At 42.9% G+C, this 22,722-nt stretch overlaps 1 long non-coding RNA gene across 1 annotated transcript in view; it reads right to left on the bottom strand.

The window, feature by feature from the left end:
* Nucleotides 1-15,776, bottom strand: part of LOC144766700 (uncharacterized) — a 282,073-nt gene extending 266,297 nt beyond the window's left edge. The window contains exon 1 of the long non-coding RNA XR_013597885.1: nt 15,701-15,776. This is a non-coding gene — a long non-coding RNA (uncharacterized LOC144766700). The remainder of the gene's footprint in view (nt 1-15,700) is intronic.
* Between the last annotated feature and the right edge of the window lie 6,946 nt (nt 15,777-22,722).

The following is a 22,722-nucleotide window of genomic DNA, read 5'->3' as shown; positions in this document are numbered from 1 at the left end:
TGTATGCCATCAAGTGCCCATGTTTACTAGTATACGTGGGCAGAACCAGCAGAAAGATTAAAACACGCATAGTAGAGCACAAAAGTCGCATCAGAAACAAGAACATAAATTCTCCACTAGCCAGACATTGGGTAGAAGCCAAACATACTATTCCCCAAGTAAGATATACGGTTTTGGAATGCATTAAACAAACATCAGGAATAGATTTCAATACACTTTTAGCCAGGAGGGAAACACATTGGATAAAGACCTTAGGTACAGTAAGTCCAGGGGGTCTTAACGACCATTACGAATTATTATATTTTTTATAAGAGGCTGATACTATCTACTAGATTGTACGGGAGTACGCTGGGATCTCTTTTTCTTTTTTCTTTTTTCTTCTCTACTTCTCGGTTTTGATGTTTGAGCATAATTTAGTTTTTCTGTACATTCTTTATTCCTAGAATGTCCGCTTGTTGTCTTTTAGTTTCTCCCAGTTTAGTTTTTTCCTTTTAATAACTTTATCTTACTCCGTCCCTTTTACCTAGATTTTCTACTTTCTGCTGGACGTTTCACACAGGACACAGCTATTTTTGTCTCAGTAAGTTACTCTTCCTAATTTCTGTTAGGGCATCCTTTCTGTTTCACATACATATGTACATGTTTTCATATACATACTTTATACATTGTCCCCGTTTCGATTGGTTTAGAACACGAACATGATGAACAGGTTACGGTTTTGCTGGCAGTCCGTTTTCTATTTTGTTTACTCCTCGCACTTAATCTTGTAAGTTCCGCACCACGTGATCTGTTGGGCGGATTCACGCAGGACAACTCAATATGCATGGAGAATATGGTGGAGAAGTGTGGCTCAATGGTTAGAGCGGCAGACCCTGATGCAGAGGTCTAGCCCGGGACCAGGGTTCAATTCCCCGCCTCGGCGGGTCTTGGGCTCAAAAATTCCACGGACCTGATAATTCTCGCCTCGGTGCCTATTCCAATCATGGAGTCCCACTCTGCAACTCTGGGCAATAGCTTGCTTAATCTCCACAACGGCCCCCACAACGCTAAGGATGCCTGGCCTCCACCTTGGGGGTGCCCAGGAGTAGACACCTCACAGGGAAAGCCAGGATGGGTTCCACAGCGGTATTCGTACAAGCGCCTTGAGACCCTTGTGGGTGAGTAGTGCGCTATACAAGTATCAATTTACATTTACATTACATGGCGGCGGTTGAAGAGAAAGGCAAGTTTTGGTGGTCTTATCCCTATGCTTTAGTGTTTTTCGAGTTGCGGTAGGGAGTTGATTATAAGGATTCGGTGATTCTTTTTTTAGGCGTTTGGATCTGAGAAATTTGAGTCTATGTGTTCTCTCCACTTGAACCGGTAAGCTACACACCGGGTCTCCGGGTTTGTTCACCATACGCGGTTAAGTTCAGGAGACTGATCGTTCCCTGTTATTATTCTTTAAGGTTATCTGGATATGAGGAACGTGGTTGTCATATAGTATACCTGTGGCTCACATATATGCGCTTGTATTGGACCGCTGTCCGGTAAGCTCATTCTAATAGCCAGACCCTTCACGTAGTTATCTCCTTATTTACTCAATCGCTTATTTCCTTGGCACGTTTTTCCTTACACAAGAGGGTCCATTAGTTCTATTTTCTTTCCTTGGCTCTTCACGAGGCACTTTTGCAATGACTTGCATGAGAGTTTTTCACTTTAAGTATTTTGGTAGATGCACCGCACTTCTGGTATTAACGATGGATCTGAACTTTTCTTTCACACTATAACTCTCTCTCAGCGGCACTCCCCAGTCCTTTTGATATGGCTTCTGAAATATGTAATTACTGACTATATGACGTACAGATACCTCTGTTGCTGTTTTGTAGATCCTGAATAGACATCTCTACACTCCGTCGTCAACTCAAGAATTCACTATTTACTCATTTATTACATCCCCTGACGAAGGGTTCAGGATGAACTCGAAATGCATTGGGATTTTGGGATATTCTTTGTAAATTTTGTGAAGATATATTAATATCATCATAGACAATCTGTTTATTTGCTGAATGAGATTTATGTGCAATTTTTTTTGATATTTCATGTAAACATAACAATCTTGTGATGAGAATAATTGTTTCCTTTTCAAATGCTTAAAAATCAAGAGAATATTAAAAACCTTGTAAATATCAACATAGAGACATGATAAACTTTTTGAATATTGTTGAGAGGCCCTTGGCCCAAGAGTTGTGCCTCTAGCAGCTCGTGGTTTTTTCCTCGAGCTCATATTTAACAAAATATCACAGTCTGGCAGGTCTAAACCTTACTGAAAGATTCGATCAGAATGTGGCGGTCAGACTGCCATGAGACAGCTGGCTCTGATGAGATTAAGTATCTGGCTGGGCCAGCGGTCTGCAACTGGCATGAATATTCTGGGAGTGCCGCTGCTGGCACCACCAAGCATATTACAAGTCGCCTTTTCACCAACCTGTTCAAGGCGGTTAGTCCACCATGAAAAGTGTGTTGGAGAGGCAACAAAGTGGGACCTAACAGGGCCGATGCCGGATTCGGGCCTGGGGTGGATGAGACGGGAGGTATATGTTGTGCCCCACTGTAATTGCACCCCCATTCCTGCACGGTGTGGCATGCATACCACACCGTGCAGGAACATGCTGCAGACACTGTCATTGTGGCAGTACAATGCCATTTCCTTAAACCTAATTTTATCAACCCCACCACCTCTACGCCTTTCTCGGTCACACTCTAAACTCACATAACACCACACACCAACCATTGTGACTTCTCTGATCCATGTCTTGGATGTCATTTGTCATTTTAAGGTTTTTTTCCCACTTGTGAATGGGTGCTATCTATTTATTTATCTGCCTTTCCAAATTCAGGTCCATAAGGAAATAAACCCCAGTTCTAACCTTGAAGCACAGACAGGCAAATTTTGCCATGGCCTTCAAGGCTGTTATGATTTTCTTTTATCTTATGTTTATGTTTGTATATACTTCGATGGCAGGGTGGGGGTTGGTGCCACAGACATTATTGCAACAGAGAAAAACAGAAACATTCTTGCTGTCTTACACCCTAATGCATTTATCTACTACACCCAAAAAACACAAACTCCTCCCACTTTTTGCACCTAATGGCACCATCTACATGCTTCGTCCTTTAACCTTTAAACTGCACCTATGCATTAATGTTAAGCAACCAAGATTCATTCCTGCTACTTTTTTTACAGTGCAATAGTTCTGTTTTTCCAGAGGTTGAGTTTTAGAAGTAGCTTCCCGAAATATTTGTTTGCAGGAGTTAGATACCAATGCTTTTCCTCTGACATAGGGGTTTCTGCTTTTCACTAAACATTCTGTTCTTTAAAATCAAATATATACAGGAGAAATAAAACAGGGGTGAAAGAGCAGCTCCACTCCACTCCCAAATTGGTTTGAAGGAGAGTTGGTTTCACATCACTTGAACCTAGAGGCACACTGAATGAACAATATTCCTGGAGCCTAGACGTGCACTGCATGAAAAATCTTGCTATATTCTAGATGCATACTGCATAAAAGAATGTCCTAGAACCTTGACGTACTCTGTATGAAGTATTTTGCTATATTCTAGATGCACAATGAATGAACAATCTTCCTTGAGCCTAGACGCACACTGCATGAAGTATCTTGCTATATCCTGGACCCACACTGCATAAAAGAAAGTCCTAGAACCTAGATGTACTCTGCATGAAGTATCTTGCTATATCCTGGACCCACACTGCATAAAAGAAAGTCCTAGAACCTAGATGTACTCTGCATGAAGTATCTTCCTATATCCTAGATGCACATTGAATAAACAATCTTCCAAGAGCCTAGACGTGCACTGCATGAAGTATCTTGCTATATCCTAGATGCACAATGAATGAACAATCTTCCTAGAGCCTAGAGGCGCACTGCATGAAGTATCTTGCTATATCCTAGACGCACACTGCATAAAAGAATGTCCTAGAACCTAGATGTACTCTGCATGAAGCATCTTCCTAGAAGCACACTGAATGAAGAATCTTCCTAGAACGTAGACGCGAACTGCATGAAGTTTCTTGCTATATCCTATATGCACACTGCATGACTTAATGACCTAGAACCTAGACACACACTGCATGATGTTTAGTGCTATATCCTAGATGCACACTGCAAGAAGTATTGTCCTAGAACGTAGACATACTCTTCAAGAAGTACCTTCCTAAAACCTAGACACTCACTGCATGATGAATCTACCTAGAGCCTAGACACACAGTCATCTTCCTATACCCTAGACGCACACTGCATGAAGTATCTTCCTATACCCTAGACGCACACTGCATGAAGTATCTTCCTATACCTTAGACGCACACTGCATGAAGTATCGTAATAGAACCTAGATGCACTCTGCATGAAATAATTTCCTAGAGCCTAGGCACACACTGCGTAAAGCATCTTCCTACATTAGTTTAGTTAGAGCCAAGAGATCTTCGCCCAAACCCACAATGACTAACTTTATCCATGTTATTGACCTCTTTACAGAATCTAAAGCAAGGGCAAGGCCAAAGAGGCAATGAACCCTCCTCCATGACTACATTTTACATATTTTTCAATCAGTGGTTTTAAAATTAGGGCGGCACTTGCCAAATGTAGACCATTAGTTTAAAAAACATACTTGCTCATGTTGTGGTCTTTTGCTAATTCATTGATGCTGCCCCGGACCACAAAGTAAATGTTTTACCAGAAATGTCAAATAGGGTAATTATCACCGCCCTATTAACTGCTTCAAAAGTTGCATGATGAGTTAATTTTCTCTAGGAACTTAGCACTTTTGCTCCAAGATTATGTTTTTTTTCAGGTTGACACACCATTAAAAAGAGAGCCTGAAGAAACATAGGGTCAGATGTAGGTAGGCTTTTACCGGTCGGTACTGGCCGAAATCGTCCGTTACTGACCGGTAATAGCCTTTTCCTATGTAGGTGGTATATTTACCGACTCAGTAAATAACAAATCGGTATTTACCGATTCGGTATTTACCTAATCATCATTTACCGATTCGGTATTTACTGAATCGGTTAATGAGATTTAGTAAGCACTTTAAAGAGTGCTTTTGTGCTTTAAGGACTCGTTATTTACCACCAACTATTGCCTGGTGGTAAATAAGGAATTCCTGTGTAAATGCAAATGTGTGCATTTACACCTGTGCCATGTGACAGACATACATGCCCTTAGGGCATGTATGTATGCCACATGTGCACACCAGCACTATTCAGGGGTGCAACAGGGTGTCAAAGTGACACCCTGCCACCCTTGACTCTTTCCCTATTTTACTGAATCCGATTTACCGATTCGGTAATTGCCATTCATTACTATGGGCCTTCAGGCCCAAAGGAATGAATGGCAATTACCGAATCGGTAAATACCGAATCTTAACGATTCGGGAATTTTTACCGAATAATTACCTACATAGGATTTACTGATTCTAAAATACCGAATCGTTAAAATTCGGTATTTTAGAATCGGTAAAATCTATTTACCTACTTCTAGCCCTAGATTTGGCAATGCTCTCCTCCCATGTTTCACACGGCTCAATCACTTGAAAAACCTCACTTTAGCTCTTGAATCAGTGCCCAAATTTGCAAAGATTTTGCTTTGTGTTTGGATTACTTTTTTGACGCAAACAGAAAACAAAGTGTTGAATTTGTACTCACAGTCCAACACAAATCACGATGTGTACTGTATGGTAACCCAAAGTAGGCCAAAGAGCACAATTTGCTGCATTATGTTACTTTCCATCATGGGGGCTTTCCGGGGGTGGTGCATGGGCGTTCCCATTAAATCAATAATGGAATTTGAAGCAAATGCTTATCTACATAGAATTGTACACAGGAGTTTGTGCCAATATCCTGCAACTCCTTGAGACAAGCATAACGAGATTTTTTTTTTCTCCAGGTTTTTTAGATTTTGCCTGCAGACTGTGCTTGCTAAATCTCTTGTAGTCTAAAAGCTTAAAGGAGGCTTACAGCCTGTCCATTGTTTACCATTACTTGCCATTGGTTTGCTTTGACGTCACTCTTGTTACATTGCTTATTATTGGTTATCGCCTCCTGCTTCCTCCTGGGACTTCAAGTGTTTGTCACTGCTGTGGAGCATGGACCAAAACAGCTTCCTGTCTGCAGCAAGTGTCCTTGCAGATATTTTTTTACTTTTCTTCTTGCACTCCATAGGAATGTCGAGTTTCTGCTGTCTTCCCTTCGCCACTGTCTGTGATTTGGTTTGCTCCCTCCAATCTGCCTCCCTCCTCAGCACCTTCCATTCTTTTACCATAACCTCCTTCTCCTGCCCCTCCCTTGTGTTGCATGCCCTTCCTGTCCTCCTACCACTCCGTTATGTTGCTGACCCCACCAGCTCGATTCCTACTGCCCCCTCCAACCCACCAGTGTGACACAAATAAAAACTGTAACAAAGTCAAAAAGCACTCACATATGTGAGAGATATTTGTCTTTGTTAATGTTTTTTAGGCATATTGCACAGCGGCGTAGCTGCTGTGCAAGTTTTAAAGGGAAGAAAAAAAGCACTATGGTGTGGTCAACTCTAGACGCAACATACTGCTTTTTAAAAGAAATGTATGCCATGTTGTACAGCAGCACATGCTGCTATGCAACACATCGATAAAAAACATTGACAAAGCCAATAGATCTTGCATAAACGAAACCTCAGGGCTTTGCAATGCTTGTTTCTCTTTGCAGTGTGTTGCATTGTTATGTTATGTTATGTTAATTTATTTCTTCTATAGCGCTCGGCGACTCCGAGGAGCATCCCGGCGCTTTGGTGAAGAAAGAGCAGCTAGTAAACAACAACACAACAACTTAAAAGCAGGCACAAGAGAGGGATCACATTTGTTTCGTGAACAGCCACGTTTTTAGCTCTCTTCTAAAAGTAAGAAGATTGGGAGTCTGTCTGAGAGAGAGTGGTAGTTCATTCCACTCCTTCGGGGCTAAATAGCGAAAGGATCGACCACCAATCCTTGCACGCCTGATTACTGGGACTGTCATTTTAGATAGGCAAGATGATCTCAGAGATCGACTAGGTACATAGCGGGAGAGGCGTTTCCCTATGTACTTAGGACAAGTTCCATGTAGAGCTTTAAAAGCAAAAGTCAGACACTTGAAAAGAATTATTTTGGCGATCGGTAGCCAATGTAAAGAATTCAGTAAAACCGTAGCTCCTGCTCTTCTCGGCAGTCCATAGATAGCACGAGCTGCGGAGTTCTGGACTACTTGCAAACGGTTCAGAAGATATTTTGGTAAACCCAAGAAAAGAACGTTTGCGTAGTCCAGTCGAGATCCGATCAAGGCCTGAACAATAATCTTCCTGTGCTGGTGAGACACCAGAGGAAGAAACTTCCTCAGCATTCGCAAAATGCCAAAGCATTTGCCTGAGAGACACGAGATATGTGGCCCAAAGGACAGTTCACTGTCCACGATCACTCCCAATTTTTTTGCCTTGAGAGACACCTTGTCAGGAGGGAACAGATCTTGTGGCCACCAAGCCTTCCAATCTGGTTCACAGGTGCATCCAAAGAAGAGCAGCTCCGACTTGTCGGAGTTGCACTTTAAACCATTGCACCTGAACCACTCAAAGACCGCACTAAGGCAGTCCCTGATCTTTACGCCGTCGAATGCCCCACCCCTATCACAAGTGAAAAGGAGCTGGGTGTCGTCGGCGTAGGATACGATCTGGGCGCCAAAGGATTCCGCGACTCCCGCCAGAGGTGCCATAAAGATGTTAAATAGCATGGGGCTAAGAATGGAACCTTGCGGAACCCCTACCTCTAGCGGAGCCATATCAGCGGAAAATGGTGGCGCCCAGATCGTTTGCCGGCGGTCGGCCAGAAAGGATTTAAGCCATTTCCATGTGTGATGTAGCATTCTACATCACACATACAAAGAGGAAAATGCCCTAAAGCATAGTTGTTGTAATCTATGCCGACCACAACAGAGACTTCTTGCACTATGGCACAACTGTGTCTGGGTTGACGTATGGTAATCAAAAGTGTGTCAGCAAAGGGAGACCCAGAACAGCACCACATCTTTTAGTATTCATCGTTCGTTTCTGCTCTCTCTCTTAGATGCGACACAGTAAAGCAATTTTACTTATGCCACTATTTTGCATCATTTCTTTGTAAATCTGGCCTGCACTTTTCAGACCACAAATTTACTTCACTCCAGAAAGTTAATGGTTACAACTATTGGCACCTCTTTGCATTGTGAAACGCTGCTCAGTGTCACACAAGAGTCCACAATAAATACCAGTAAAACTGGAACTTTTTCCAGTATGGCTGCTAATGCCAACTTTCTTATCACTGTGAACTTGGGGCACATTTACAAAACTTTTAAACAATGCAGGACAGCAAGCAAAGTTGCTGCGCTGCATTACAGGAAAGGGAGAGAGCAGAAATGCTCCATATTTACAAAGATATAGCGCATTTCTCCGGTCTCCTTGCCTTAGCACACTGTGGGCAGCCTACCAGCAACACAGGCACTCTTGTAGCACAGTGCAAGAGTGCCTGCATTACAGGGGGGATTGTATTTGTGCAGGAATGCATGTCTTCCTTGTCTTTTTGTGCAGTATGCAGTCCAAGTGGAAATAGGAAATAACGAGGAGAAATATAGATATTTGGAAAGTCATAACATTGTGGCGCATTTTCAGGTTTATAAGTCTTTCTAAATCTGAGAATGCACCAAAATCCATATATAGATGCATGGAAATCCACATTTCCCACCCACCCATGGAACACCTCCCAAGTTGAAACATTATGTAATGCAGTGCAAGCAGCTGCCTTGCTTTGCATTTCTTTACATAGCCAGGCAAGGCCTTCAAATCAGGACTTGCATGGCTTTGTAAATAACACTGAAGCCTTTGAGTTGTCCTTGCATCACATTGTGTGATACAAGGACAACGCAAAGGCTTCATATTTGTGGGCCTTGATGGCTCAAATTCACTGGAATTATGGTGTGTTTAGAAACTTACCTTTTAGGGCAGTGTGGTTGAGAAGCCATAACTGGACTTTCTGTAGTCTGCTTTGGAGCAGCCGAGAATGTTCACTTGCATACCAACAGACTGAGTAAACACACAATTAGGCAGAACAGCCAATTTATTTATAAACTAAATAAATATTTTATTACAACCCGATGTAACTTCACAGCATGCCAAGAAAAAAATTAGGCACATCGGTGGAATGCCCATTTACTTTACCAGTCTAACGTTGCTGCAAGTGTAGATGCTAGAAAATGTTAGGCAGAATTTTAAAAAAGAATTAACATTCAGTGAGTGTCAGTTAGATAGTTTTATGTCAGAATATTGGCAACAAAAGTATTGGCTAAATAGCTATCAGAAAACTATCATTCAATTGGATGTACATTTTCGACAATGGTGGGATATTTTCTAAGTTACAGACAATACAAGAAACTCTGGGCCAGATGTAGGTAGGCAAATACCGGTCGGTAACGGCCAATTTCGGCCGTTACCGACCGGTATTTGGAGTTTGAGATGTAGGGGCTTTAAGAATTACCGATTCAGTAAATTACCGAATCGGTAAATTTACAGAATCTGTAATTTGAGATGTAGCTGGCACTGTCAACAGTGCCACAGGGCCTTAAGGATTCGTTATTTACCACCAACTATTAGTTGGTGGTAAATAACGAATACCTGTGTATATGCAAATCTGTGCATGTACACCTGTGCCATGCCCTTAGGGCATGTATGTGTGCCACATGGCACACAAGCACTAATCAGGGGTGCAACAGGGTGTCAAAGTGACACCCTGCCACCCTTGACTATTCGATAATTTTACCGAATCGGTATTTACCGAATCTTACCGATTCGGTAATTTTTACCGAATATTTACCTACATAGCATTTACCGATTTGTAAATACCGAATCGGTAAAATTCGGTATTTACGAATCGGTAAATGCCATTTACCTACATCTAGCCCTCAGTGCTTGCATGCCTCTTTCTGTGTGTGTGTGTGCGTGTGTGTGTGTATGGGTATGCACACCTGTATATTTGTCTGTCTGCATTTTTTTCTGGCAATATTTGGGACAAATAGATCCTACTGTCCTTTATCCCGGGGTGGTCACTAGATTCCCAGAGCTCTTCACATTTGGCCATTCGGAGGCTGAAGCATATGGAACCAGATAAAGGGAAGTTCTCAACAACATGCACCCAACTTAGAGGCACAATTAGGAAACCCTTTGCGTCTTTTTTGTTCCATGTAAATTGGTGCAAGAGCGATGCAAATTAAAAATTAGATTTATGAAGCCACGCAAGGCCATCTTGCATGACTCCGAGTGGCTTCATAAATCTTGAGTAATGCAAAGCAGCGCAATTTTTTGCGTTGCATTACTCTGTGACAGGGAGGCATTGCCATGGGCATTGCGTGGGTGTTCCACGCAACATCCATGGATTTTGATGCATTCCCAGATTTACCATAAGTGGTAGTACCGGGAATGCGCCAAAAAACTATGCTTCCCCAGGTGAGGCATAACAAGGAGAAACATGTATATTTCTCCTTGTTTTTTCCTCTTTCTATGTTTGCTGAATTCTGGGGAGACATCTTAGCAGGACTCTAGGAAGGTGCATGGAAGCAGAGATGAACAGCAAGGGTTTACTGGTACTAAAGTTATTTTTCTGGTTATTATGCTCCAGATAGGCATTGCCCCCACGCCTCGCTGATCCTCACCACTTTGCATCTACATAGTGCATTATACCAGGTGTAGGTTCCTTGTCCAGTAGTAAGATTAGCCCAGCTAAAAATGCACATGTATTTCTTTTCAGTGTTATTTTGCAGTCTTTATTTTAGCTTGGCCCTCATGTACAAACATTCAATGTATCAATCCTGGGTCTTTCAAAGGGAATGTCTTCTCCGCGTGGTACCTTGAAGGATAGTGTGCCCTTGGACTATCCTACTGGTGCATCACACAGAAAATACTACTCCTCACCCATGACTTATTGTCTGTGCAGCATGATTTAGACACCCCCTCATTCAACGAATACCTCTGTGTGTAGCCCATGGGAGTGAGTCGAAACTCTGACGCTGTGCAGGACTTTGGAGAGTATACACGGCTGCACTTTTATGTTCATGCTTGCAGTACTGTCTAGAGAAAGAGGCATGCTTTTGATGTCCTCTGGGTCTGCGAAACACCTGTGGTGGATGCCAAGGAGGGAAACATCTTTGGCTGTCCCCAACATTTCCCTTGAGGGCTGCTGAGCACCTGTATGGGACGCAGATGCAAGCTCCAAATACAGGTATGAATGTATTTTTGTATATATGAGAAGAAAAGAAAAGATTGCAGCCAGGAGCTATATGTATGCCACTAGTGCTGTCGCTTGCCAGGAAGACGCCTTCAGGGCAAGTGTTCAAGTCCTGACAATGGGAGATCAGTGTGAATTTAAATGATGACATTTGGGAGTGTTGTTTATTTTATTAGTCGTGTCACGCTGCTTCTCACTGAAGATATAGCTCTCAGGTAGACATACAAGGGAAGAAGTGCACTGTAATGATGAGCAGCTACTTATTCCGTGGTGGGTGGGACTCTGCGGAATCTTGTGGAGTTTTTATGAAACTCTGTGGAATTCCACGGAGTAAACTCAGTGAATTCTGCCCACCCTTATCTATGACCTCACATATTACATCACTCTTGACATGTTGTATAACATCATATATGACATCAATGACGACATCTCAGATGACAGCTCAGATGACATCTCTGATGACATCATCCAAGCTATGTTTGACCTCATTACTGTATAAAGGAATATGGCATTAGAGGTATGAAAGTAAGTATGAAATAGCTCAGAATAATATAAATCATCATTAATGCCATCCCACATACAACTTCATTAGCTGAAGCAAGCTTGTGTTATGTTTATCCACGCGTTCATGGGTAACCCCTACAGCACACGGCGTTTAATCTAAATGCAACTGTTCAGAGAAAACCAAGTTCCTCCAAATACTAAAATTCTGTTACATAACTAGAGATCTACTAGGGAAAGCTTTTAACTGTATCAAACAATTCACAGTTACCGAACCTACAGTGAGAATATATATGGCAGGGTTGCCAATAATGGTCATATCAATCAGAATTTGAAATGATGAGCATGCCTTCAGGATTAGCAACAATTAACTAACGAGTTAGAAGTTGTCCACTGACCATGTCCGTAATAGGTTGCAGACGTTGTCATGTGGATTAAGTGAAAAATTGCAGATAGTGCAAGTTTGAGAGCTCTTAAATGGGTCAAATGAAGCTTGATAGGCTTCTGAACAGGTGGGCGGAATGCTCTCAGATGTTCTGCTGAGAATGTTGTAAATCCTGACCCAGACGGGGCAGGATCGCTGGTCCCTGGCCTCTGGGCCCATTCAGGGGCATATTGGTGAAGACCTGCTTACCTTTGGGATGCCTTTGGTGGCCTGGTGGCATGTGCATGCTATGGCCATTTGTACAAGTGGGGTACTTAAAAAGTTGAAAACTATTTCAAATAAAAAATAGGAGGCCCCACGTTCCCCCTGTAGATTATAACACCACTTTCAGATTTCAAAAACAATTAACAACATGAAAAAAGTTGAGGTGCCGGAGAGACACCCTACCTGTTTCTGCACATTTGTGTTATGGCCATTTTAAAATAGAGGCATGTAAACCAAAGACTAGCCCGCAAATCGAGCGGCAAATACAACCTCAAAATGGAGGCTGATGAAAAACTTATGAATGGTGCACATATTCTTATACTACATCCCACCAAATTCAGGCCCCCATGCATGCAACATTCCCCATACCCAACTGCCATTATACCCACACACGGTCTACATGCAGCCCCAAGATAGAGATCCTTGTACATACTGTCACACATACAGAGCCTTAACAAAATACAGAACCAGAATACATAAATAGAGCTCTTGTGCACCTATACTCCTTCACCCTGAGGGACCCCGAGCACAGATTCCCTGTAACAGATGGACCCACAAACCTCACATATACACAGCAAGACCCTCAAATACCAACGATAGACATCTAGAAGAAATCATAGACACAAAGAAACACATTTCAGTCATTCCTCCTTCGCAAACCACACTCTTCAGTCATACTGTTCGGGGGTCCTAGGTTCCAAGAAGAGTTAGTGACTCCATTAATCAGGTTCTGCTGTAGGTCTTCCTTCTGACCCAAAATGAATATGTGTTCTTTTTTTCCATGCGTTTACAACGCATGCCATAACAATGCGGTTGTTACAACGACCGCATTGTTATTTCGCATTCTGTTACAACGCAAGTCGTAACAACGGCTTGCGTTAGGGATTACTGGATGTTGGAATAGTATAACATGCTATTCCAACTCCAGTCTGTGTGGAAACTAGGGAAGGTGTTGGATTTGAAATTCACCACCTTCTTCCCCCCCAAAGCAAGTCGTTGTTACAACTTGCATTGTAACGGTATGCGTAATAACAACACGGTCGTTGTAACTACCCTGTTGTTATGGCAGGCGCTGCTACTCATGCATGGTAAACGCTGTTTACCACCCAAGAAAGATGGCAAGGCAAAAGTAAAGATGAAAATAGTGCTGGCGGTGACAGTTGTGTCTGGACAGTGGAGACACAGAGATGTTGGAGACACCGACTATGCGACCGTCGCATCCTGTGGTGGGGTTGGGTGGAGTGGAAGCAAGGAAGAGGTCTTAATGAATGGGATTGTTGGAATCTAGATGGGGTTTCATTTTGTGATCCGCAAGATTAATTAGTGGTATTCAGGTGTCTCAACGGAGAGGGAGTAGTGCATAAAATCCAGACTGGAAGTAGGTCAAAGAGTTTTCTGCCGCTAAACCAGCAATAACTTTAACGCCGTTCTTGATAATATGCCCCCAAATTATGCAGCATTAAAACTGCATGTCAAGCAAAGGCAAATTATGCGATGTAAAGTGGCAGATTTTGTGATAATATTACTTCATAATTTTGTCATTTTTTTTTAACAAGTTAACCCTATCTGGTAAAGGGTTGACCTCATTTGCACCACTTCAACATACAGTAAAAAGCAACAAAAAGGTGACCAGTCAGCTTTTACATAGGGCTTTCCACCGCACTGCACCACCTGTCACTGAGACTTTAGTAACTTTTGATCCATTTGAGCAAGAAACCATTTTTTTGCTAACATCTGTTGCTTCAGATGATGAGTTATGTGGTGAATACAGTAAATCCATAATAATGCAGAAAACAGTGCAGCAGCGTAATTGCATACTTCGAGTGGCCCTGCTTATAACCCAAAACAGAAATTACCCGTATTACCCATGGCTGCTTGGTCTATCACATACATCTGCCTTATTTTCTCCATGCTTTTTTATTCTATGCGATGTTTAAAATACCACACTGTCACTGTGGTGTGCTAGAAGTGAATATTAGGGTGGAACGCATCAAGTCAGTCACAGATAAACTGATGCTACACATTGGCACTCAGAATAAGGCATTAAATGGGAAGAGGAACTGCCAGTCTCATAGAATAGGAGCTCTGCAAATTTATGCTAGATTAACTCGCTCTGCTGTCAAAGTATAAATAACCCTCTTAATATTCACCTTTTGATGGCTGGATTTAATTTGCATCTGCACATCCCTTACACACCTACTCTGTTATTTAAGCATCAGTGAGGAGAACATTTACCCAGCCCTGAGTTTGTTAAGAAAAATTATAGTAATATTATAATAAAAATATGAACATAACTTTGGGCTGTTTACCAGACATGAAATATAATCAGAAAGGTAGGATGAAGCAATAGAGGATCAGATAGACAATAGTTCCAGATCTGGGGAATCAGAGAGGGAACCCGGATGAGAAACATATAGGGGAGAGACCCTACCCAATCCCTACATCCCCCCTCTCACACAACCGATGACACCCATAGATCCAGTATAATGAGCTAAACAGAACTTTTCCCATTGGGGAAACAAGTATAAGGCAGACCTGAGAGCGAGAGGGGCACTAGAATGTTTATTAAAGGTTGATACATGATGTTAGATCTTGGTTGAGTTAAAATACATCTTTATCTATGGTTATGAGTAACTCCCTCATGTACACATGGATCATAATACAGACAACATGCATGAGATATGTAATGCGTATAGATTGGATTGCCGTCTACAGACATAAACAGAGACTTTCTGTGAATAATGTAGTTCAATGAGTTCAACACACACGTTTCGAAATGCAAATATCCCTATGCATTTCGGGACGAAAGTCCCTTCATCAGGGGATCTGTGGAGGAAATAAACATTGCTTTAGGGGGGGGGCTGTTACCTCAACGAGTTTAAAAAGAGAGTGACAGAAGTTAGTGCACTGACACGTGAGGGTCTATGGTGATAGGTGACTGAAGGAAATAAAATAAGCAAACCATGGTAAAAACGGTCAAGCAGTTTAAAGCGGAAAAAAGTAGCTGTAGTGTCTGGTGAATGACGGCGAAAAATAACAGCGAAAAGTAGCTTCAGTGGTGAAGAAATCGGGAGAAAACAAAAATGACTCATGCAATAGTGAATCGTTAAACCGTGTTTGAAGTGAAAACACTCGTGAAACCAAGAAACGTGCTGGTCAAGTGGAAACCTGTGACAGAAAGAAATAACAGAGTCCCCAAAGTTAACACCCAAAAACTATATATAACGGAAGAATTCTTACCCGAGGCAATTCAGTGTAACGTGATAGCGTTCCGTGTCAATTACCGGTTCAATGGCCAAAAATGCCGAAGTGCGCGTGGGATAGGTGCAAAGAACATAAATGACGGACTGAATGAAGCAAGTGACATAGAAAAAAGATTGAGGACGGATAGATCGAAAAGGAATGTGCAAAAGTGAAACACAACCCGAAGGTTCCTAATCGTGATACAGTGTGTTGGATTGGAAATGTGACGAAAAACCGGATAATCGTGGTGACCAAAGATGAACATGGTGAAGCGATATAAATAAACGGTGGAATAGGGCTGTCAGTGTCAGCCATGTTGGAACGGGGAGGTTACGGGAAAAGCATATTAACTATCAATAGTGCATCAAGTAAATCATTATGCAGGTCCGGGACACTCACATCTGGGAATATGGAAACAGGGAGTAAATGAAGTATAAAAAGTGGATACATAAGAGAAAAGCAAAAATTAAAGAAATTAATTTCGAAGGTACATAAAAAGGAAAGGCAAGGTGGGAAAAAGTGGAAAATGAAAAAAAGAAATTAAGTTTACTCGAGGTACATTCAATAAAAAGAAGAAGTGAGAAAGGGAAGAATGAGACTGGGAACAGTAAAATGAAGAAGTGTGGGACAGGACGAGGTGCATACAGAAGGATTAACAAAGAGGTACATTGACTCGACATTATTATAGTAGATGAAAAAGAGCATGTTTCTAGAGGAAACAACTATATTCAATGCGATCATTCAGTCCCTTCGGTTGGCTTGATTCCAACGATTTGATCCAGAATAGTTCACGTTGCAATAATCTCTTGTGGTTATCAACGCCCGGTCTCATTGGGACAACCTCTAGTACAAGGAACCTTAGTTGACTGATGTTGTGTTGGGCAGATGTAAAATGGGCTGCTAAAGGAGACTTCAGATTCTTGTTTCTTATGGTACTTTTGTGTTCCGTTAGACGGATTTTCAATTTTCTTTCAGTCTTTCCCACATAGGGCAAGCCGCAAGGGCACTTCAGGAGGTACACCAAGTTCATGGAGTCACATGTAGCGTTGGTTTTGAGTTGTATTAGTATACATAAATATTGACCCGTGGATGCTATATGTATGACTGTACATGTTGAAAAAAGCTTATACCTTTAAAATGCCAATAAAGATATATTTTTTAAAAAACAACTTTGGGCCCGTTTCACAAAGGTAACTTACGTGTAATAAAGTTTCGAGTGTAGTCTCCACAGTGAGTAAAGTGACCCTACCCCAAGTGCGGAGACTACGCGCTCGCAACTTTATTACACGTAAGCTACCTTTGGGAATCTGGCCCCATGTGATTTTAATGTGCATGTTCATCCTACAAGGATATCTTTTTTTTCTTTCACACTAAACATATCATGGAAACTCCTGCTGATGTCACGTGCATGCAGGAGGCAAAGGTGAAATACTGCTGACTGGTGGTTGGAGACTGCGAGGGAATGGGCATTGTGAGGGGGGTCCCCTCACCGTTCCTTGCCGGGGGGACCCACTAAGGTTTGTTACCCTCTGTATTTACACTGAAGTTTGTAGGCAGACAGTGCAGTCCACTGAGGCCAGTAGAGTGAGCCATGGGACATCAAAGCACATTGATTAAGATTGCTGTTCAGTGACAGCACAACCATGCAGTTATGCAAACATCTGAAACAAACACACACATACATGCCAATTCACTCCAAACATAGGGTGCAGACTGCCTATTTTCCAAAATAAAAATGACCTTTATTTTTTTTACCTTTCTCACACCTAAAACTGCCTCCACTTCAATGCATGGAAATGGGGAAAATTAATTTCCTCAAATGTTTTCAAAATATTTTTTCTTTCAAGATTTTAGCATACCATCAAATACACACATTCTTACAGCCTTCCCCAATGATTTTGGCTGCATGTTAGGTAGAATCAGGCAAAGCTAGGAGCATACCTGGGTGCTACTCATTGTGACTAAATGGCTGGATTGGCCAGGGCTGTTTTCAGACATCTCTCTTAGCATTGCAACAAATTTCTATGTAAGTAATACATGCCTCTTTTTCAGGGATGAGCAAAGTAAGCTTGTGCAGTACATTTAACAAGCTTTACCTCTCTCTCTCTTTCATGACCGATCTATGTCAAGAAGACAGGGATCTCAATGCTACACTCCTGCACTCATATGTGTCTTGCTGCAATGCGGAGCAGGTGAGACAGCCTATGGTGTCTCGGCCAATTTCAGACAGGCCGCAAATTTCTCCACAGTGTCCATGAAAGATGGATTAGTGTTGGTGCTTTCTATCGTTATGAGGGCCGGTAAGATAGATCAGAGCTATGTGTGAGCCACTAAGGACAAGAGCCCTAGACATAAATTACAAGAAAACCCAGAGAACTCACATAGTAAAATCCACACAGGAAAACCACTCTGGAAAATCCACATGGGATAAGATTAAGTACAAGCCCTGAAGGTTTACTTAAAATTAGAAAATAATTACAGAAACCAAAAGGCAGTAGTTAGTCAATTAAATTCATATTATTCAAAATGCAAAGAAATGTGAATCAGCATAGGCAATGGAAGCTGGGACCTATTCCAGCTAATAGCCAGAACCAAATATGGTCAAGCACAAGGCAAGTAATAAATCAAGAGCAAATAATCATAGGGACTGCAGTGAATAATGAAAAATCGCTAAGTATTGGATAATTCAGACCACTTAGATGAGATGAGTCTATAAAGGAAAAAGCATTTGCACACAGCCCAAAAATGACCGTTCTTGTAGTATTTCAGCAGCAGAGATCCAGGCTATAAGCATTGTGTGAAATATTTATTTTTTTATTTTATTTTTATTTTAGCTGTTTTATAGCGCGCTCAGTTACTACCAGAGTGTCCTGGCGCGTGAAGAGAAAAAAACAAGCAAGTGGCCAAGGAAAAGAAAGATATAGTTCATGTTTCTTTTTCTGTTTTTAAATAAACTAATAAGCAGTTCTAAAGAGATGGGTTTTAAGTGCCTTCTTGAACGATACAAAATTTTCAATTAATCTCAGGGAGTGGGGGAGAGTGTTCCAAGTCCGAGCCGCGGTGACAGCAAGTGACTGGCCTCCCAGACGCACTCGCTGAAATCGGGGCACTTTTAGAAAGTTACAATCGGCTGAGCGTAATGCCCGAGTGGGGACATAACGGTTACATCTTTTCCTCAGATAGGAAGGCCCAAGATCATGAACTGCTTTGAAAGCCATGGTAAGAATTTTAAAAGTTATCCTCTGTGCAACTGGCAGCCAGTGTAGTTCCTTCATGTGAATCCGAACACTTTCTCTACACGGCACATTGCACAGCAGGCGTGCAGTCGCATTCTGGATAATCTGAAGTCTTGCGATTAAGAAGGCCGGGGCTCCACACAGCAGAGAGTTGGCATAATCGAGCCGAGATAGAATAAGGGCCCTCGCAACCGACTCTCTTGCTGAAGATGGTAGATAAGGAAAGATCTTTCTCATGGCTTTTAAGGATCCGAAGCACACCCCAGCAAGTCTTTTTATGTGTGCTTCAAATCGCAGATCCTCTCCAAACCAGACTCCCAAGTTCTTAGCAGGAATATTAACGGAGCCTGGCTGGGGAAAATCGGAAGGCCACAGAGTTTCTCTGAAGTTGGGCAGAAACTGACCATACAACAAGATTTCGGTTTTATCTTCGTTGCATTTCAGCTGTGCTGCTGCCAACCAGTTAAACACAGCAGAAAGGCACGAACGAACGACCTCAGTATGAGTGTTCGCATCAGGCCACGTAAACAAGAGTTGCGTGTCATCCGCATACGCTATTATTTTTGCTCCCATTTGTTCAGCTAACACAATAAGAGGGGTAAGATATATATTAAAAAGGAGGGGGCTCAACGTAGAACCCTGGGGCACTCCTGTAGTGAGGGGTTTGATCGAGGATGAGTAAGGTGGGATCCAGACCTGCTGAAACCTGTCTGATAAAAAAGATTAGCCCCATGAGTTGTTCTAACAAAGCTACATTTTTAGGGACCAATCATTATACTATGTAAACTATGCTCATTGTAAAAACCTTCTCTAACTTAATGAACAATTAGGACTTTAAGACGACATATAAAGAGGAAACTCATTGTATTACTAAATAATAGCTGTTTAAAAATACTAATAAACCAGGTTAACCATTGTAATATTGTTCCTTCCTTAGCAGGCTAGCTTGTTAATTGTTACAGCTGAAATAAACATATTCACTAAACAGGGCACATCTTGATTATTTCATGAAGAAAGGAAAACACTCTATATTATTGAACACAGCACACAGTACATCTTTTACAAGCCAAGTTTCATTGCTGTCAGGTTAAGGCCCAATATTAGATTTGTAACCTACTTATGCTTTTTTAAACACATAGAGTCTCCTTAATGAGGTTTTGCCGTAGGGCAGCGCCACAGGCCTTGCTGCAACGCTGCCCTATGGCAAATGAAAATGGCAGAAATGTGCAGCATCTATCAGATATGGCATATTCCTTCCCTTTTCCCCCACACAGTGGGCTGATGTGCGCCAACGCAGGCACCTTTGCACCATGGTGAAAGGATGCATGTGTTTATTTTGCATGATTATTTTTGTTCAGGAAGGGAAACTTTCTTGCACAAAAACAATCACCAGAGGCTTTTCCCTCTTTCTATATGTGCTGCAGAATGCATAAAGACATTTCTTCTCATTGTGCCTCCCTTATGCCTCCACTGAGGAGGTGTACATTTTTGGCAGTCTCAGAGTTATGATTTCTCGTAATTCTAGGGTAGTGTCAAAAAGCCATGGATGTTGCTTGGAATGCACCCAGGCAACACCCATTGCATGCCCCTTTAACGCACAAAACTGCGTTAACGGGAACAATATTTATAAGGCAGCATTAAGCCGAAAAAAGTGGCTTAGTGCTGCCTCGTAAATATGGAGCAGGCTCCTGTGCCACGGAGGGTAACAAAATGTGATGTTCTGGTGGCGCAAGGGGCCACATAAATGAGGTCCTCAGTTTATGAAATACTGAAAGACATTTTAACTCTCTGAGAAAACACATTTAAAATGTGCAAGGTATGACACCGCAAATAGATCTGAGGCCTATTAATGTCAACTTTAAAATGCTTCATTATGAAAATACAACGCATTTCCTCTATTTGCAACACATCCTTGCTAATTAAATACATGGGGGCATATTCACAAGGAGCTATTGCCGAATTAACTGCACTTTATCACAGACAAAGTCATGATAAATTTACCACCCATTCACAAGCTGGTGCTAACAGTCCACAGCACCAGTTTTCCCGCGGTAGCAGGCGCAAAAAACATCGCCACATCGGGCCCCAGCAACTATCGCTAATAAGATGCAGAGTAGGCGTTCTGGTGCAAAAAGCTGCGACAACACGACACCTCAACATTCACAACGATCAGCCAGATTCCTTCATCCTCCGGCAGTCCATCAGCAACCAGCGTTCCCAGGATGGCACAAAGGGAAAGGCACAGCCCCTTGGCAAATTCCAAATTAACACCCTACTCACCTCAACTCCACACCCATGCAATTCACAACTCTGGCAATGCACACATAACGAAATCACAACCACATGCACAACAACATGCCCACCCACCAGACACGACTGAACAACTTACAATTTTAACCTGGGCAAGCCATGAACATGAGGCATCAACGGCATGGCACCTCAGGCACACAATAGCCGAATGTGGGGAGAGACGGCAACCGGGCATGTGTGAAGGATGCAGTAGAACCATGATTGGTAAAGTACAGAGTGCCAAGAGTGGCGGCAATGTGCTGGACAGACCGCAGAATTCAGCGGCGACATACACCTCTGGTGTATAAAGTGTAGTGGACAGTGGACAAAATCATGTCACTCCAGCCAGTGGGGGTCCTCGCGGATATGTTAATTGTTACCCCCCCCATAAGCGTGAGTAGAGTGGGATGACCAGGCATACACCAGGCCAGCATAGGGGTGTGAATAAAAAGCACGTAGCCCTAGGCATGGTCTTCTTCCGGAAATCCCAATGTCTCTGCCCGGGTGACGCCTCCCACCCCGCCACAAGGCCGATGCCGTCCTCGTGAGCGGAGTCGCCTGCGATCCTGTGTGCCTGCCCTACCCCGGCCCGCTGGCCCACGAACACGTCAGGCCCACCCCTGCGCAGCCAGGCCACACTGATCACCTGCCGACACCGGCATGTGTCAAGGAGGGCCCACCACGTGCCGGTGTAAGCTCCAAACCCGAGGCCTGCAACCCTGCCAGCCTCTCAGACAATTGATGGCCCCCCGACTCTGGCCCACATTACTCCTTCCTCATTAACATACTCCCTTGGTGTCCACTGTGGCCTAGTAGGTCCCATTTGTGAAACTGTGTCCTGGGTCCTGAATGGCAGTGACCCTGAATCCTGGCCAGCGGCCACAGCAACAGACGCCCCCTGATCAGTGAGGCATAGTTCCATATGGGCATCCTGCGACACGTGGTGTCACAAACCCCGTTCAACGCCAGCCGGTGGCACGTGGATGAGGGACCAGGCATACCATGCGGACCAGTAGGTCTCACATCCAGCGAATAGTCGTGAATCACGAATGGCAGAGTCCACACCTGTGGTCACATGGAGACAAGTAAGAGGAAGATGAGGCTCAGTCCAGACGAAAGTCGGGTCACAGTCCTGGAGATGACCGAACACGTGGTGCCACTGAACCTGAACTCTGCAGGCTGGTGGGGCCACCAACCTAAGCCGGTGACACTCGGTGAATGGCCCATGCTGACCGCTGCCTCTGGCCTACACTGCGGTCCAGTAGGTCACAGAGTCCTGTTTTAGCAGTGGGGGATTAATATCTTAATATCAGTGTAGCAGCATCATCGCAGACTGCATCCCCTCTCAGCCCCGGTGCTACTAAGTCTGTTCCCCGACATTCATGGACACACACTGGTAATGCATTGGTGGCATCTGAGTCTATGGACTAGGGGCTAGTTTTCATCCTCATATAGCTGATACCGAATTGGTGGTGAAAACGAGGCTTGCGCTTT

The sequence above is a fragment of the Lissotriton helveticus genome, chromosome 7, assembly GCF_964261635.1.
Source record: "Lissotriton helveticus chromosome 7, aLisHel1.1, whole genome shotgun sequence".
In the NCBI taxonomy this organism is placed as follows: Eukaryota; Metazoa; Chordata; class Amphibia; order Caudata; family Salamandridae; genus Lissotriton; species Lissotriton helveticus.
The sequence above is the reverse complement of the archived record's forward strand: the minus strand, read 5'-3'. Positions and strand labels throughout refer to the sequence as shown.